At 39.1% G+C, this 20302-nt stretch overlaps 1 protein-coding gene across 14 annotated transcripts in view; it reads right to left on the bottom strand.

Moving 5' to 3' along the window:
- The window catches only part of unm_hu7910 (un-named hu7910), a 210608-nt gene that overhangs the window by 177705 nt on the left and 12601 nt on the right, over positions 1 to 20302 (bottom strand). The gene's annotated exons all lie outside the window — the stretch shown is intronic.

Genomic DNA, 20302 nt, shown 5'->3' with positions numbered 1-20302 from the left:
TGAAAAGAACTGCTATTTACAAGATTTTCCCATCTTCCAACCTGAATTTTTCGGGAATGGAGATATAACACATTGTGCTAAACACAAGATACTGGTAGAACTCAGTGGGTCAGGAGCATCTATGAAAGTAAATAGACAATGCATTGGGTGTGGACACTTCATTCTAGTTCCTCCAGCACCCTGAGATGAGTCCATGGAATTCTAGATTCCAGCATCTGCAGTCTCTTGAGCCTCCAAGCAACATTTTTGTGTGTGTGCATTTTTAAAAAAATAAACATTTTCCCCCTCCTATCGCTCACTAGAGCATCAAACACTCTACCAGGTTAAAATGTGACAATCATGTAAAGGGGGGGTTTCTTCTTTTTCTTTGTTACTGCATATGTTAGTCAAAATGGCTTCTTTGTTTTGTTAAAAGTAGGAATGTTTCTTTGTTGTGAGAGAGTGCTGGAAGCTTGTTTGGGTTAAAATTTACTGATAACGAGAATTGTATTCCTTTGTAAACAAATTGGGATTAATGTTGTTCTTTCTTCTGAGTCTGTAAACTATTGTTGGCGGGCTTTTGGGGAGATCGGCGCGAGGGGGTGAGAGAGGACACGATGCTGTAAACTGGGCGAGGAACAGACCCCAAGCAGGGGTCCAAGGCCAGGAGGTACCCCGAGGAGAGGAGATGAAGCTAGATGTGCTTGGTTGACCACTTCGGATGGTCCTAAGCTGCGAGTCGAGGAGTTCGGAGGGGATCGAATGGTGGCCAGAAGACTTCAGTAATTGAGCTCCAACGGTTGTGCACGAAGTGGTTTGGACTTTGATAAGTTGGCGCCTTTTCTTTATTTTCTTTTCCTTCATATATACTGTATCGTTATTAATCACTTAGTTATAGTAATCTTTATAAATTGTACTCATTTAATCGCATATGGTGTGCTGTCTGTTTTTTGGCGAGGCGGGGACATCACACAGCACCCACACAAGCTGATTACCCAGTTTGGCGGGGCCAAAGGCTGCTCCCCCTAGACGAGAACGAGCTGAGCGAGCCTGAGGCGATCCAGGGGGTTACAATACACAGTAACAAAGAAAAAGAAGAAACCCCCCTTTATAATCATATTTATTTAATAGTGTTCTGTTTAAATTGCTTAATATGTGGTTTTTCCACAGTAGGAGCAAATACACAACAATTGCTACACAATAATAACACAGGACTCTGACCTCACAATCTCTGCCAAGCCCACTAAAGCTTTTCTATGAAACTCAGTACACTTGAAAAATATAAATCTTCATCTTTACAACACTTTACAATATTTCCCCAAAAGACTGCTGTTAATTTCTTACTTTTATAAATTAGAACAAGCCCACTTGGCCCATCAAGTTAATACTATCACCCTAATTTTACCATTCATCTCTCTGTAATCCTACAATATTGAACTCCCCTCTGGTTTCCCTAACACCCACCCATACCACACTTAGTTCACAGAAGCCAATTAAGTCTCCAAACCAGTGCATCTTAGGAAACTGGAAGAAAATTTGGAGCATTCAGGGTAAAATTCAAGAAGCCACGGAAAGAAGGTGAAAACTCAATAAAACCAGCACTGGAGGATGAGATGGAACACAGATCACAAGCACAAGGAGCCAACAGCACAATCTGATAGTTATACAGCTCTTCCAAACAAATTTTTTGTTTCTTTACTTGTGAAACTTGATCATCATCTTTAACCCCATCTAAAACCAACCCTTTTGTTTCCTCACTTTCCAAGCCATAAAAACTTTAAAAACTTTCCAGTTCTTTTTAATTGATTTTTTATGCATTTCTACAACCAGTACAAGCAAAAACCCAACAGCAAAATGAAGATTAATACAGTGCAAAATAAACATATCAATTGTATGTATAGCTCAAAACAGTAAGGAAAAAGCACCGAGAATAAAATCTTATAAAACTAATATCCTCCAGTTCTAATAAAAGATGAGCAACAGCAATCATATTGCCTTGTCACAAAAGCTGCCTAATATGGCTTTTCTACAATCCTGTTTATATTACAGAGAATTCTATATCAGTATTTTCCTTCATAATTCCTGCAGCACAATGCAAATATCTCAAAAGTAATGTACTGCCTGCAAAGCTCTTTGGGATATCCCAAAATGACGACAGGTGCAATATTTCAAAACTACAATCAAAGCTGAGCTTTTAGTGCCTCAAATGAAAGCAAATATCAAATAATCTCCAAAAAACTGACTACCGACCACAATCTACCCTCAACAACCTAGACTTTTTATACCTTTTCATCAGTCCTTTTCTTTCTGGCAAAGAGACCAGGTGCATCAAAATGACCATTTCAACTTCTGAGTCATGATGCAGAGACAATGTGTGTTTGATGTTTAATAAAATAACACAGATGGCTATTGGACCAACACAATTGTTCTATAGATGGAAATAAAAACACAAAATGCTGGCAGAACTCAGCAGGCCAGACAGCATCTTTGGGAGGAGGGAGTGATGACGTTTCGGGCCGAAACCCTTCATCAGGAGTGAAGTAACATGAGATGGTCGAGGGGGGATAAGAAGTGGGGGGAGGGATGAAGTAGAGAGCTGGGAAGTGATAGGCTGGAGGGAAATGGGCTGGGGGAAGATGGAGAATTATGGGAAATAAAAGAGAAAGAAAGGTAGGGCTGGGGGGAGATTATGGGGGGGGGGGGGGGAGGAAAGAGAGAGAAAGAGAACCAAACTAAAATTATAAATAGGGATGGGGTAAGGTGGGGGGCAAGGGTATCAACGGAGGTCTGAGAGTTGTTCTATAGATGGACTTGTAAAAAAAAAGCACTTGGGGGAAAAAAGATCATATAATAGGCTGATTTGTACAACTACAGGAGAGGAAGCAGAATGGTGACAAACGGTGATTTCTGCACTCTGGGATGTACTCGGCATGACTGCTGGATACAAAACGGTGATGACTACCTATTGTAAAACTTCAAAGTTTGGATATTAGAATTGTACTATTGGCTAACAATGAGACTGATCATTGTTATCAACTGAGGATGAAAAGCATTGTAACAGGCAAAACTGGAAGAGGTACAACTTGGAAGAAAAAAATTTAAAAAGTGATGCAGGAACAGAGACACTCAAGCATATATCCAGTATAAACCTTTGATCCATATGAAAAGCCTTCTGGTAAAAGTGCTACATAAAACGCTGGAGGAAATCAGCAGGGCAGGCAGCACCTATGGAAACGAGAAACCAGCTGACGATTCAGGCCGAGGCTGTCAGACCGAGACCCTTCATCACGGCAAGGATCCCAGGAATGCAGTGGAACAGAGAGATCTAGGAATAACAGTGCATAGTTCCCTGAAGGTGGAGTCTCATGTAGATAGGGTGGTGAAGAAGGCTTTTGGAATGCTGGCCTTTATAAATCAGAGCATTGAGTACAGAAGTTGGGATGTAATGTTAAAATTGTACAAGGCATTGGTAAGGCCAAATTTGGAATATTGTGTACAGTTCTGGTCACCGAATTATAGGAAAGATATCAATAAATTAGAGAGAGTGCAGAGACGATTTACTAGGATGTTACCTGGGTTTCAGCACTTAAGTTACAGAGAAAGGTTGAACAAGTTAGGTCTCTATTCATTGGAGCGTAGAAGGTTGAGGGGGGATTTGATCGAGGTATTTAAAATTTTGAAAGGGATAGATAGAGTTGACGTGAATAGGCTGTTTCCATTGAAAGTAGGGGAGATTCAAACGAGAGGACATGATTTGAGAGTTAGGGGGCAAAAGTTTAAGGGAAACACGAGGGGGTATTTCTTTACTCAGAGAGTGATAGCTGTGTGGAATGAGCTTCCTGTAGAAGTAGTAGTGGCCAGTTCACTTGTGTCATTTAAGGTAAAATTGGATAGATATATGGACAGGAAAGGAGTGGAGGGTTATGGGCTGAGTGCGGGTAGGTGGGACTAAGTGAGATTAAGAGTTCGGCACGGACTAGGAGGGCCGGAATGGCCTGTTTCCGTGCTGTGATTGTTATATGGTTAATAGCATTTTGAGAATCCAAGGACATTTCTGGTATACTAAGGGAAGGTATGACATAACATTTCATTATATGTTGATGATATTTTATTTTTTATCTCTAACACTGAAACTTCTTTACCTACGGTTCTTTCTTTAATTTCCCAGTTTAGTTCTTTCTCAGGATACAAGCTGAACCTACATAAAAGTGAGCTATTTCCTTTAAATGACCTAATGTCATCAAATGCCAAATTTCCGTTCGAAGTTGTTACAAGTCAATTTACATATCTAGGTGTAACAATTACTAAAAACTTCAAGAATTTATTTAAAGAAAACTTAAACCCCTTATTGAATTATGTGAAAAAGACGCTTTCTAAATGGTCCCCTCTTTCTTTATCCCTAATTGGCCGAATTAATTTGATTAAAATGAAGATTCTTCCTAAATTTTTATATCTTTTTCAGGATTTACCTAATTTTATTCCTAAGACCTACTTTGATTCTTTAGATTCAATTTTAACATCTTATATTTGGAATAATAAACAAGCTCGTTTAAGTAAAGTTTACCTACAAAGAAATAAAGAGATGGGTGGATTAGCCCTACTCAATTTTAGGTTTTACTACTGGGCTGCCAATACAAGGAATATTACTTTCTGGTCCTATTATATTTATCGTAAAGATTGCCCATCATGGGTCTCCTTGGAAGTTAATTCTGTAAAAAATTCCTCTATTGTCTCTCTTCTTGGATCATACTCTTCTTTTTCAGCAAATAAAATAACAGATAACATAATTGTTAAGCAAACTTTAAGGATTTGGGCTCAATTTAGGAAATTTTTTGGTTTAGCAAATTTTTCATTATCATCTCCCATTCTCCTCAATTTTTTTTTAATCCCTTCCATGACAGACAAAATCTTTAAGGATTAGGATGAACTAGCTATTAAGTGTTTTTGGGACCTGTTTATCTTAGGATCTCTTGCTTCATTTGACCAATTGTCAAATAAATTTGCACTCCCAAAAACACATTTTTACAAATACCTTCAAATTAGAGATTTCCTACGTTTCCAATTACCGTAAATTCCGGATTATAAGCCGCTACTTTTTTTCCCACGCTTTGAACACTGCGGCCTTTACGACGGTGCGGCTAATGCATGGTTTTTTTTCATGCCGCCAAAAACATTTTGCCTCGTAACAGTAGACCAATAAAATTGATGAGTAGTTCACAGAGGTCCAATGAAATTGTACGATAAATCAAGCGCACTTTCACAATTAAATTATTGTAAATCAGTCATTTGTACTCACCCTCATCAACATGGAAAACACTCGAAGAAAAGCATTGTGCTGCCTTTATGGCAGTTATTTAGTTTATAATATTTTCACTTAGTAATTCATTTGTTAGTATTTTCTAGTTAAAGTTAGAAGTGTTTTAAGTATATTTGTTTTCTGTACTACATCCCGGAATGCTATGACGTCACATCCGGTTTCGCCGCGTCTTGTGGGAAAATACCGGTTTGGGATAAACGGAAAGGAGGGGGTGAGCGCATTACACCCGAGCAAGAACGCTGCAAACATATGATGCAGCTTTTAAGTTAAAGGCGATCAATAACTTTTCCTGGTAGGCTGCAGTATATATATTTTTTTACCAGTCGTTAGGAGATATTGGAATGTTGTTCGTGCACTGTTCAGTAAAAAAGTATACGCAACGTAATTTGTGTGTTACCGATACGTATGTATATTTAAAAGTAGCCGTGTTACAGGCACGGTTCGAAAAAAAGCATTTGCAATATGTATTTGTTTATGTTACCATACGGATTTAATTAAAAGTTAAAAAATCCTCACGTGTAATATCTTTCTGTGTAAATATCTCATATTACAACGTGGGACACCTGCGGTTTAAAATCCGGTGCGGCTTGTACAAGTACAAAATTGATTTTCTTTCTAAAATTAGAGCCTGCGGCTTTCAATCAGGTGCGCTCTGTAGTCCGGAATTTACGGTAACTACTTTTCCTATAGGTCCTGATAAAAATCTCGTGGACAATCTTTTAAATTTAAAACCTTTTGTTAATGGTTCTATTACTGGTATCTTTAACTTGTTGATTGATTCTAGACAAGACTTCTTAGATAAAATAAAAAAAGCCTGGGAGGATGACCTAAATTGTCAGATTTCTGATGATAGATGGAATAAAATTCTTAAACGGGTTAATAATTCATCTTTCTGTGCTCGTCATTCTCTTCTACAATTTAAAGTGGTTGATAGAGCTTACATTTCTAAACAGAAGCTGTCCAGTTCTTACCCGAATGTTTCTCCACTTTGTAATAAATGCAACTCTGCTGATGCCTCTTTAATTCATATGTTTTGGTTTTGCCCTAAAATTGAAAAGTTTTGGCGGGAAGTATTTCATACCTTCTCACAACTTTTTAGGGTCCAATTTGACCTAAATCCCCTTACTGCCTTGTTTGGTATTATTGCAAATGAAGATATAACTTTAAATACTCCTAACCTACAGGTTTAGTTTTTACCTCTCTTTTAGCAAGAAGAGCAATCTTGCTTAAATGGAAGGAGTCTACCCCTCCTACACATCTTCAATGGCTACGTGATATTATGTCTTATTTAAATTTAGAAAAGATCCGCTGCTCAGTCTTAAATTCGAAACAATCTTTTTATGGTATCTGGGGACCTTTCCTAAATTACTTTTCCAATTTATAAAGTTTAACAGTGCACAGACTTTTATGTATATTTTTATCTTCTCTTCTTAAGTGAATATGTTTTTTTCCTAATTATCCATTATCATCCATCAGCTTTTTTCTTTGGTAGTTGGTAGGGGGTTGACTTTTTTTTATATAAAAAAGGGCATTGGTGTTTCCATAACAGGCTGGGATGCAGCCTGTCAATATACTCTCCACAATGCATCAATAGAAGTTTGTCAAAGTTTTTGATGTCATGCCAAACCTTCGCAAATTACAAAGGAAGTAGAGGCACTGTTGTGCTTTCTTCAATAATTAAGTATGCAAAGATGCATACATCAGGATGTTCTTTATAGATTATAACTTGACATTAAAACCATCATCCCCTCAAAACTAATCAGTTAACTCCAAGACCAGGGACACAATACCCCCTTGTGCAATTAGATCCTGGATTTTCTCACTTGTAGACGTCAGTCAGTTTGATTAGACAAAAACAACTCCACAATCTCCATCAGCACAGGAGCACCACAGCGATGTGTACTCCCAACTGCTCTACACCTATGACTATTTGGCCAAGTACAGCTCCAACACCATATTCAAGTTTGCTGATGACACCACTGTTAGGGGCTCTACGAAAGGTGACCATGAATCAGCATACAGGAGGAAGATTGAAAATTTGGCTGAGTGGTGTAATAACAACAACCTTTCAACTCGATATCAGTAAGACCAAGGAACTGATAATAGACTTCAGGAGAGGGAAACCAGAGGTCCATGAGCCAGTAATCATCAGAGGATCAGAGGTGGAGAGGGTTAGTAACTTTAAATTCCTGGGTGTCACTATCTCAAAATTGCGAAGAAAGCATAACAGCACCTCAACTTCCGCAGGAGTCTGCAGTGATTCAGCATTTCATCAAAAACCTTGGCAAACTTCTGTAGATGTGTGTTGGAAAGCATGCTGACTGGCTGCATTACGGCCTGGTATGGGAACACCAATGCCTTCCGAGTAGAAAATCCTACAAAAGGTGCTGAATTCGGCCTGGTACATCACAGGCAAAACCCTCCCAACCATTGAGCCCATCTACATGAAATGCTGCCATAGAAAAGCAGCGTCAAAGATCCTCGCCACACAGGCCATGGTCTTTTCTGACTGCTGCCATCAGGCAGAAGCCACAAGTGCCTCACGACTCACACCAACAGGTTCAAGAACAGTTACTACCCCTCAATTATCAGGCTCTTGAACAAAAGGGGATAGCTACACTCATTTAAGGACTCTTTTATCTTGTTGTTTCATGCTTTTTATTTATTGCCATTTATTTATTATCTGCATTTGCGCAATGTACTTACAATTCCTGATGTTTAGTTACTGTTCTACAGATTGGTTAAATACTTCCACAGAAAAAGAATCTCAGGGTTGTATGAGGTGACGTGTGTACTCTAATAATAAATTTTACTTTGAATTGTGAATAATTACACTTATGTGCTGGGCCCAGGACAATGATAACACCAAGGAATTTAAAGTTGCTGCCCCTTTCCATCTTTGGATTTCCAATGAGGAATGACTCATAGACCTTTGGTTTCTTCCTCCTGACGTCAATAATCAGCTCCTTGTTCACGCTGACATTGAGTGACAGGTTGTTGCTGTGGCACCAGTCAGCCAAATTTTCAAACTCCCTCTTTATACTGATTTGTCAACACTTTTGACCAGAATCAGGTTTATTATCAATGGCATGTGATGTGAAATTTGTAAACTTAGCAGCAGCAGTTCAATGTAATACATAATATAGAAAAGAAAATCAATTACAGTAAATGTATATTGAATAGATTAAAAAATATGCAAAAAACAGAAATAGTGCATTATTTTTTAAAAAGTGAGCTCACGTCCAAGGGTTCAATGTCCATTTAGGAATCTGATGACAGAGGGGAAGAAGCTATTCCTGAATCGCTGAGTGTGTGCCTTCAAGCTTCTGTACCTCCTACTTGATGGTAACAGTGAGAAAAGGGTATGCCCTGGGCGCTGGAGATCCTTAATAATGGACGCTGCCTTTCTGAGACACCATTCCTTGAAGATGTCCTGGGTAATTTGTAGGCTAGTACCCAAGATGGAGTTGACTAGATTTACAACCCCTGCAGCTTCTTTCAGTCCTGTACAATAGCCCCTCCCTATCAGACAGTGATGCAGCTTGTCAGAATGCTCTCCACGGTACAACTATACAAGTTTTTGAGTGTATTTGTTGACATGCCAAATCGCTTCAAACTCCTAATGAAGTATAGCCACTTTGTCTTCTTTATAACTACATTAATATGTTGGGACCAAGTTAGATCCTCAGAGATCTTGACACCCAGGAACTAACTGCTCAATCCCTCCACTTCTAATCCCTCTATGGAGCATTGGTATGTGTTCCTTCATCTTAACCTTCCTGAAGTCCACAATCAGCTCTTTAGTTTTACTGACGTTGAGTGCCAGTTTGTTGCTGCAGCACCATTCCACGAGTTGGCACATCTTACTCTGGACACCCTCTTGTCACCACCTGAGTTTATACAAACAATGGTTTTATCATCAGCAAATTTATAGATGGCAATTGAGCTATCCCTAGCCATGTAGTCATGTGCATATAGAGAGTAGGGCAGTGGGCTAAGCACACACCCCTGAAGTGCACCAGTGTTGATCGTCAGTGAGGAGGAGATGTTATCACCAATCCGCACAGTCTTCCAGTTAGGAAATCAAGGATCCAATTGCAAAGGGAAGTACAAAGGCCCAGGTTCTGCAACTTCTCAATTAGGATTGTGGGAATGATGGTATTAAGTGCTGAGCTATAACAATGGCGTTATCAACAAACTTAAGTATGGCACTGGAGTGGTGATCAGTCATAAAGCAAGTAGAGCAGGGGGCTAAGCACACAGCTTTTTGGTGCACCTGTGCTGAGGAGATTATGGAGGAGATGTTGTTGCCAATCTGAACTGACTGGGGTCTGCAAGTGAGGAAATCCTGGATGCAGCTGCACAACGGAGGTAATGAGGCCAAGGTCTTAAAGCTTATTGATTAGTTTTGAGGGAATGGTGGTATTGAATGCCAAGCTGTAGTCGATACAGGGCATCTACATACAGGTTATCATGCCTCTTTTGGGAAAGGGTTTTTAAGTTGGTGCAGAACATTCTTAGTTTAGTAAGGTAATTGAGGAATAAATTAATAGCTTGGATATGCAAATCAGTCAGGGAAGATCTGTAGTTATAAAGGCATACATAACATGAAAAGACCCTTTTTGGCTTACGTAGTCCAACATCTAATAGCAGAGATCTTAGAATCTAAGGAAGATCACAATCCAGATTGCTGACGAAAGAAATGGCCTAATTAATATATGTAATGTAGTTTCCTCTCTCTCCATACTTGGCTAGTAACATTTGAAGCACATCAGGTAGCAATACTCACTTAACAGAAAACACTGAGCAATGCACTAACTGCACTCAAGTTGAAATTTTAGTTTTAAATATACAGTGGAATCATGAAAAATCAGAGAAGATTAAACATGGAAACACAAGAGACTGCAGATGCTAGAATCTGGAGCAAAAGAGTGAGCTGTTGGAGGAACTCAGTGGATGAAGCTACTTCAGCAGAGGGAAATAGACAGATAATTGTTCAGGTCTCACTACAGATGCTGCCTAACACATCAAGTTCTTCCTGCAGTTCAATTTTACATACTATGTTAAAACATATTATCCTATAAAAATTGTAAACAGGAAATCTCACCAACAAAAACCGAATCACTACCCATGTGTCTTTTCCAAAAATTTGTATTTAATATTCAAAAAATATTTAAGAATGCATTCATGCAAAGTTCAGCACAAAATATACCTGGCTTAAAATCTTAATTAAGTTCATGAATTAAAACAAATACCAACTTCACCACAACCAAAATATTAGCAATGCTACACAAAAAAAAACTAAAACGAAGAAACTTGAAAATAAAAATAACACATCACTTCATGTTTCAGTTAATTAACAGAACAATTTCATAACAAACACTCGCATTTCGGTCAAGCAGGTTTTACTTGTGCAGGGCTTGCAAGATTCTCAGAAAACACAGGGAGAGAAAAAGCACAGCAACAGGAAAAAAAGGCAGCATGCAGGCACACAAATTCACCTCCAACATTCATAGCTATGAATACTAAACACCAACAGTAAAAATAATAAAACTCAACTACATGCCATTCTCAGATTACCAGTCATAGTCTTCGCTAGGAAGGCACACAACTCCAGATGAGCTTGTAGCAGTGTTGATGCACAGGTTCTGTGCCAAGATGAAGAATCAATAATTAAAAACTAAAATACTTAATAACTCTTCACAGTGTTATTAGGCAAAATGATTACATAGTTTATCGGTATATTTACATCAATATGAAACCCATGTTTGAGTGCAAAGGTCAAATACAATATCATTCAGGATACATTTGTTCAGTGAAATACCAAACTGTCAGCATTAATTAGTGAAAGCGAATTTCTCCCATGGTTCTAAGTCATCCAGTTAGAAAAATAATTACTTGATCCTCATCACCAAATACCATTTGACCGCTATAGATTTTAAATATTTAGGTGCTCCTCATCACAAGGGAAAAATAATGTTTAACTCACTAACCATACCGAAAGATCTTGTTGTTAAATTCATCCCAACTTTGAAAGCTAGACAGATACCCTCTAATGACTGCGATCCAAAAGGATTAAAGTTGATGATCTGTGCTGTATACCTCAGGCTATAAGCTGCTCAGAGTCACATGCAATAGAGTGCATATCTCTAGACAAGTTAGACTTGTTGATTAAATTGTCAGATATAAGTAAATATTTCTCAGCAAAAAAATATGCATAGCCAAAAAGGGAATAAAGTTTTTAAACTCCCTCATAAAGGCTCCATTCAAGATTTTAAATGAAAAAAAGATGTTTTGCCACTGAGACTGCTCTTGACAATTTGTTAGTTTTAAAACAAAATAAATTATTTCAAAAGGATAGATAAGCAGGAATTTTAAAAACTCTGTATTGTCTTGTATAATTTACGCTCCTTGTGCACATGAAAATAAACTCAACATGACTTGAATACAAACGATCATGGGATTCAAATTCCAAAACCTAATTATGCAAATAAATAGTACAAATGTCAGGTGATCTGCAATCCAGTGAAATTAAAGATCAACATTTCCACATGTATCTGCTGAATGATAAAAGATTGCTAATAAAAATGCTCTCCACATGGCTCCTCTTAAAAGGAAAACTGCACATCAACACCCTTCTCTCATGTCAGCCAATATCACAAGAAACAAGAAGTGAGCTGGTGTTGTGCAGCATGCAGCATACCCTTCTGCAAACCAAGTAGGCAATGTAGCTCAATATTATATACAGAGGAAGACTAGCATGATACTGTGGCCACTATGTACAGTATGGATACTATCTACAGTGAACACTAGCATTTTAAGTTTTGTCAGCTATAGTTACCTTTTCTATTTCAATGGCAATCATTCATTATACATACCTGTACATGTATCTACCTCTCGACTCTTGTATTGAAATGATTCAACCCGTTTAATATTAAAAAGCCCTGCACCCAGAAAATGTACATAAAAATTGGTCACCAGACATTTAAAGAGTCTCTTTCTGTGACCTACCATTCCATCTTTTTGTTCTCAACCGGCCATTTGTCATTTACGCATTTCATTCCAATCATTCAGTTGTTAAGATTACCCATCTTTCAAAGATACAATGCTCTATGCTGCTCTTTCATACTAACCTAGATTTGAATTAGTAAGTCAGTAGAGCCATTGAAGAGTAAGGCAAGGGAAATCATCTTTGACAAACCTACTGGAGCTTTGAGTTTGTAACTACCGTAGATTCCGGACTACAGAGCGCACCTGATTAAAAGCCGCAGGCTCTAATTTTAGAAATAAAATCAATTTTTTAATTGTAAAGGCCACACCGGATTTTAGGCCGCACCGCTACTTTTAAATATACATACGTATCGGTAACACAAATTACGTTGCATATACTTTTTTACTGAACAGCACGAACAACATTCCAATATCTCCTAGCGACTGGTAAAAATATATATACTGCAGCCTACCAGGAAAAGTTATTGATCGACTTTAACTTAAAAGCAACGTTTTCGCTCGGGTCTAATCGGGTCTGACGCGCTTGCGCAATGCGATCGGGTCTAATCGGGTCTGACGCGCTTGCGCATTGCGATCGGGTCTAATCGGGTCTGACGCGCTTGCGCAATGCGATCGGGTCTAATCGGGTCTGACGCGCTTGCGCAATGCGATCGGGTCTAATCGGGTCTGACGCGCTTGCGCATTGTGATCGGGTCTAATCGGGTCTGACGCGCTTGCGCAATGCGATCGGGTCTAATCGGGTCTGACGCGCTCGGGTCTTGCTTTTCTTCGAGTATTTTCCATGTTGATGAGGGTGAGTACAAATGACTGATTTACAATAATTTAATTGTGAAAGTGCGCTTGATTTATCGTACAATTTCATTGGACCTCTGTGAACTACTCATCAATTTTATTGGTCTACTGTTACGAGGCAAAATGTTTACGAGGCGGCATGAAAAAAAACCATGTATTAGCCGCTCTGGATTATAGGCCGCAGAGTTCAAAGCTGTTCAAAATGTGGGAAAAAAGTAGCGGCTTATAATCCGGAATCTACGGTAGTAGAATAGAGAAGAGAACAAATGGATGTGATATATTTCAATTTGCAGAGGCCGTTGATGAACTTTGTCATGATGGGTTTGTGTGTAAAATTAAACCCATGTAAGAGTAGAGATTATACTGGGTAACAGACAGAAATCAAAGTAGGAACAACTGGACTTCCTTGGGCTAGCTGCTGGTGACAAACTAGAGTACCAAAGGTATCAGTGATTGAATTCCAGCCTTACATAGTGATTTGAATGAAGGAACTAAACACAATATTTTTAAATTTGCCAACAATACAAAATTGGCTGGGAATGCAAATTAAGAGACACAAATTCACTTTCTCCATCACTGAACTGTTCCCACAATCTACGGACTCATTTTCAAGGATTCTTCATCTCATGCTCTCGATATTGATTGCTTATTTATTATTTCCTTTTTTTGTATTTGTACAGTACCTGTATGTTGTCTTTTGCACATTTGTTGTCCACCCTGTTGAGTGCAGTCTTTCATTGATTCTATTATGGAGATTAGGTCTTTTAAAATCACAACTTTAAGTTTTTTTGACTAATAAATAAAGCTTATATTTTACATACCTGAATACTTAATCAGGAATTTAATATGGCAACTCAGCAACAAATAGCATTGACTTGCAATGTCTGCACCTTACTAGAAAATTTAAAGTGTTATTCATTGCACTGAACTTACTTAGTTGCCTCATCTAAAGTCACCTGAAATGCATTTATAATAGAATGCATAATACAAGTGTCCACAGACTCAGAGTTATTTTAATACAGCTTTATAGAAAAGTAATTGAAACATAAATTGGATGCAGCCGTGGTATTGAGAGAGAATAACAGAACAATAGGAATGATTTACAGCAATGACAATGTTTCCTGTGGATCAGTGCTTGGCTCCATCAACCCATCACATGTACAGAATAGTTGCAGAGGAGATTTACAAGAATGCTGCGAGTACAAGGGATTTTAGTTATGTAGAGAGACTGGAAATTACCCCTCAGAGCAGTGATACTAAATGCAAATGTTTAAAATTCTAAACAGCATTAATCAATGGATGGAAGATACTTCATAGTTATACAACATGGAAACTGGCTCTTTGGCCCAACTCATCCAAGTGAATCCCATCCGCCTGCATATGGCCCATATCCCTATAAACTAGGGGTTCCCAACTGTTTATATGCCATGGACCCCGGCCATTAACCAAGGGATCTGTGGACCCCAGCTCTAAACATTTCCGATCCATGTAGCCACCCAAATGTTTTGTAAATGTAACACGAGTGAATCTGCAGATGCTGGAAATAAATAAAAAACACAAAATGCTGGCAGAACTCAGCAGGCCAGACAGCATCTATGAGAGGAGGCAATAATGATGTTTCGGGCCAACGTTTCCCTCCTGATGAAGGGTTTCGGCCCGAAACGTCATTATTACCTCCTCCCATAGATGCTGTCTGGCCTGCTGAGTTCTGCCAGCATTTTGTGTTTTTTGTTTTGTAAATATACTGCTTCTTCCACTTCCCCACAGGTCATTAATAGAAGAACATCAATTTTATAATACTAAGAGGCATATTTTACAGTGTACCACCATTCTGCATGATAAAAGCAGGTTTGAGTGTGGCTTCCAAAAATGAATTGTAAGTATATTTGAAAAGGAAAACTACTACAGTCTTGAAAGAATAGTGGAAGATTGATTGGATAGTTCTTTCAAAGATCCTATGCAGGCAGAAATGAACAACTGTATAACCTCCTCTGGAACAATGATTGCTCGTATAAACAATGGGAAGAAAGGTCAAGGACTTGAACTGATTTGGTGACAAAATTCTTTACAGAGTAGGAAAAGCCAAGAGAAAATGAATGCTTTATTTTACTATGAAGATTATTCATGATCACAAAAGTCAGGACAAAGACAGGATTTCTGAGATGAAGGGAAACATCTCTGAAGAAAACTGTTAAGAAAAATAGTTAGATGAGACAGATACACATTTATTATGACACAGGCAGCAATTTGCAGACATCAGAAGAGCAATCACATCATTCAACTGCTCTGTATTCCTGCAATTTATTCTCACTTACTTGATCCTTTTGTCACTTATTTATACTAAAGGGCAATTTGCAGTGGCCAATTAACTTACCAGCACATCTTTAGGATTTGGGAGGAAGCTAGAACATCCAGGAACCTGTGGTAAGAATGTGCAATCTCAAAAGAGACAAGGTTCCAGACAAGCAACTAATCCAGCTGAGAGGCAGCACAGTTACAATGTTCTGCCCTTTAAAATGAGCAAGATCATTACATCCTTTAAAGGAAATCTGAATCAACATTTAGAATCAAGGACTGCAGTGAAATAGTAGAGCACACTAATCTGATCCAGTAGAGTTGGTACAAACATCTGTCCAAAGTCACCTCTAGTACTTTAAATTTCATATACTATGATGAACCACAACATAATATTGGAAACACGAGGAAATCTGAAGATGCCGGAAATTCAAACAACAACACACACAAAATGCTGGTGAAACACAGCAGGCCAGGCAGCATCTATAGGGAGAAGCGCTGTCGACGTTTCCGGCCGAGACCCTTCGTCAAGACTAACTGAAAGGAAAGATAGTAAGAGATTTGAAAGTAGTGGGGGGGGGGGGGGGAGGGGGAAATGCAAAATGACAGGAGAAGACCGGAGGGGGTGGAATGAAGCTAAGAGCTGGAAAGGTGATTGGCGTCTCTTACTATTTTTCCTTTCAGTTAGTCCTGACAAATGGTCTCGGCCCGAAACGTCGACAACGCTTCTCCCTATAGATGCTGCCTGGCCTGCTGTGTTTCACCAGCATTTTGTGATAATATTGGAAATTTCACTAGATGATCATAAGGTATAAGAGCAGAATTAGGCCAATTGGCCCATCAAATCTTCTCCACTATTCGATCATGGCTGATTTATTTTCCCTCTCAACCACATTCTCCTGCCTTCTCCCTGTAATCTTTCAAGGTTCAAGTATCCCATGCAAAGTGTATTCTGCAGTACATTATCTAGAAAGACAAAAAATATTTGCCTATAAATGTTCATCATTAAAAAAGTGTACTTGGTCAGCGTAATGTATTAGGCACATTTTAAAAACAGCTGACTGTGCATTTCATAAATTCCACAAGACCATTAGATACAGGAGCAGAATTAGGCCATTTGGCCCATCGAGTCTGCTCCACCATTTCATCATGGCCGATACATTTTTCCTCTCTGCCCAATCTCCCGCTTCCCCCACCTCCTGCCTGTACATCCTCATGTCCTGACCAATGAAGAATCTATCAGCCTCTGCCTTAAATATAATATACATATACATATATATACACCCTATACACATCAGACTTCCAATATAACTCGGAGTCCTGCCATGTGCAGAAGTTCGCTGACGACACGGCCATAGTGGGGTGTGTCAGGAATGGACAGGAGGAGGAGTATAGGAAACTGATACAGGACTTTGTGATATGGTGCAACTCAAACTACCTGCGTCTCAATATCACCAAGACCAAGGAGATGGTGGCGGACTTTAGGAGATCTAGTCCTCATATGGAGCCAGTGATCATTAATGGAGAATGTGTGGAGCAGGTTAAGACCTACAAGTATCTGGGAGTACAGTTAGACGAGAAGCTAGACTGGACTGCCAACACAGATGCCTTGTGCAGGAAGGCACAGAGTCGACTGTACTTCCTTAGAAGGTTGGCGTCATTCAATGTCTGCAGTGAGATGCTGAAGATGTTCTATAGGTCAGTTGTGGAGAGCGCCCTCTTCTTTGTGGTGGCGTGTTGGGGAGGCAGCATTAAGAAGAGGGACGCCTCACGTCTTAATAAGCTGGTAAGGAAGGCGGGGTGTTGAATTTCCCCATGGGGATGAATAAAGTATCTATCTATCTATAAACACTTGGTGTACACAGCTGCCAGTGTCAATGAATTCCGCAGATGCATCTCTCTGGCTAAAGAAATTTCTCGTAATCTCCATTCTAAAAGAATGCCCCTTCCCCCATTTTGAGGCTACGTCCTCTGGTCTTAGACACTCCCACTATTGGAAACATCCTCTCCACATCCACTCTACTAAGGCCTTTCATCATTCAATAAGTTTCAATTAGATCACCCCTAATGCATTCTTCTAAGTTCCAGTGAATACAGGCCCAGAGCCATCAAATGCTCTTCTTATGACAAGCCATTTAATCCTAGAATCATTTTCATGAACCTCCTTTGAACCCTCTCCAGTTTCATAACAACATCCTTTCTAAGACGAGGAGCCCAAAACTGCACACGATATTCCAAGTGAGGCCTAACCATGCTTTATAAAGTCTCAACATTACATCCTTGCTTTTATATTCTTGTTCTCTTGAAGTTAATGTTAACATTGCATTTGCCTTCCTCACCACCAACTCAGCCTGCAAATTAACCTTTAGGGGAACCTGCACAAGGACTCCCAAGTCCCTTTGCACCTCAGTTTTTGTATTTTATCTCCATTTAGAAAATAGTCAACCCTTTCATTTCTTCTACCAAAGTACATGACAATACATTCACTAACACTGTATTCCATCTACCACTTATTTGCCCTTTCCAAACAGTCTGTCCTTCTGTAGCCTCCTTATTTCCTCAAAACTACTTGCGCCTCTACCCATCTTCATATAATCTGCAAACTGTGCAACAAAGCCATCAATTTCATCACATAAATCATTGACATATAACACAAAAAGAATCTGCCCTAACACAGACTCCTGTGGAACACTACTAGTCACCAGCAGCCAGTCTGAAAATACTCCCGTTATTCCCACTCCTTGCCTCCTGCCAATAAGCCACTGCTTTTTTCATGCTAGAATCTCTCCTGCAATACCATGGGCTCATAGCTTGTTAAGCAGCCTCATGTGTGGCACCTTGTCAAAGGCCGTCTGAAAATCCAAGTACACATCAGCTGATTCTCCTTTGTCTATCCTGCTTGTTATTTCTTCAAACAATTCCAACAGGTTTGTTAGGCAAGATTTTCCCTGAAGGAAACCATGCTGACTATTTTATCTTGTGCCACCAAGTAACCCGAAATCACATCCTTAACAAATGACTCCCAACACCTTCCCAACCACTGAGGTTTGACTAATGACCTACAATTTTCTTTCTTCCACCTCTCTCCCTTCCTGAAGAGTGGAGTGACACTTGCAATTTTCCAATTGCCAGAACCATTCCACAATCTAATGATTCTTGAAAGATCATTACTAATGCCTCCACAATCTCTTCAGGCACCTTTGTCAGAACCCTGGAGTGTACACCATCTGGTCCAGGTAACTTATCTATCTTCAGATCTTTCAGTTTCCCAAGAGCCTTCTCTCTAGTAATGATAACTTCACACACTTCATGACCCCAGACACCTGGATCTTCCATCATTCTGCTAGCGTCTTCCACAGTGAAGACTGATGGGAAGTACCCATTAAGTTTGTCTGCCATTTTATTATCCCCCATCACTACTTCTCCAGCATCATCTTCCAGCGGTCCAATATCCACTCTCGCCTCTTTTTGTTTTACATTTTATGTATTTGAAGAAACTTTTGGCATCCTCATTAATATCACCAGCTATCTACTTTGCCATTCTATCTTTACCTCCTTAATGACTTTTTTAGTTGCCTTCTGTTGGTATTTAAAGACTTCCCAATCCCCCACCTTCTTACTAATTTTTGCTCTATTATATGCCCTCTTCGACTTATATATTGCCTTTGACTTCTCTTTTCTCTTGTTAGGCAAGGTTGTCTCATCAGAATACTTCTTCCTCTTTGGGATGTATATCTTCTTAATTGCTTCCAGAAATTCTAGCCATTGCTGCTCTGTTGTTACTCCTGCCAGTGTTCTTTTCCAAATAATTCTGGCCAACTCCTCTCTCATGCCTCTAATTCTCTTTACTCCACTATGATGATGATACATCTGACTTTAGCTTCTCCTTCTCACATCTCAGGGTGAATTCAATCATATTATGATCACTTTCTCCTAAGGGTTCTTTTACCTTAAGCTCTCTATTTTGGTTCATTGCGCAACAGCCAATCCAGAACGGCTGATCCTCCAGTGGGCTGCCATCTCGTAGGCTTTCTAGAAAACACCCTCTCGGGATCCCACACCAAATTGATTTTCCCAATCCATCTGCATATTGAAATTCCCCTTGACAACTGTAACGTTGCCCTTTTGGCATGCATTTTCTATATCCAATTATAACTTGTAGACCGCATCCTTACTACTGTTTGGAGGTCTGTACAGAACTCCCATCAGTGTCCTTCACCTTTGTGGTTCCTTAGCTCTATCCACAATGATTCAACACTTTCCGACCCCATGTAATCCCTTCCTAATGATTTAATTTCATTCTTTACCAACAGAGCCACGTCACCCCCTCTGCCTACCTGCCTGTCCGTTCAATATAATGTGTATCCTTAGACATTAAGCTCCCAGCTATAATCTTTTTTCAGCCATGATTCAGTGATGCCTACATCATACTTGCCAATCTGTAACTGTGCCACAAGTTCACCAGCCTTATTCCATATACTGCACACATTCAAATATAATACCTTTAGTCCTGTATTCAGCTCTTTTGATTTTGTCCACCTTTTACGTTGCAACTCATGCTGTTGACTTGCTTTGCTTTCTAAAAGCTTAAGTCAGAATTTGTTTCTAAATGGTTCACCAGGGCATTTCTGTTCTCTTTCCTATATAATTGCTTCAAAAAAAATCTTATGTTAAAATGAAACATGTTTAGAAGAATTTAACCACTGCATTTTGTCTTTTTCATCATTTTTTTATATATTCTTTGTGAAAATATTTTAACAAGTTAGTTTCAATTCTCCAAATAGAGTATTTCAATACACAATCTGGAATTACTCTGATATAGGGGACAAAAAAAAAATCTTCACCAGAAAACAGAAGAATTGGCCATTTCAAAGAAAAAGCAGCTAATTGTATGAGCCCAACATCAGT

The sequence above is a fragment of the Hemitrygon akajei genome, chromosome 1 (assembly GCF_048418815.1).
Source record: "Hemitrygon akajei chromosome 1, sHemAka1.3, whole genome shotgun sequence".
Classification (NCBI taxonomy): Eukaryota; Metazoa; Chordata; class Chondrichthyes; order Myliobatiformes; family Dasyatidae; genus Hemitrygon; species Hemitrygon akajei.
This window is presented reverse-complemented; position numbering and strand designations above follow the sequence as displayed.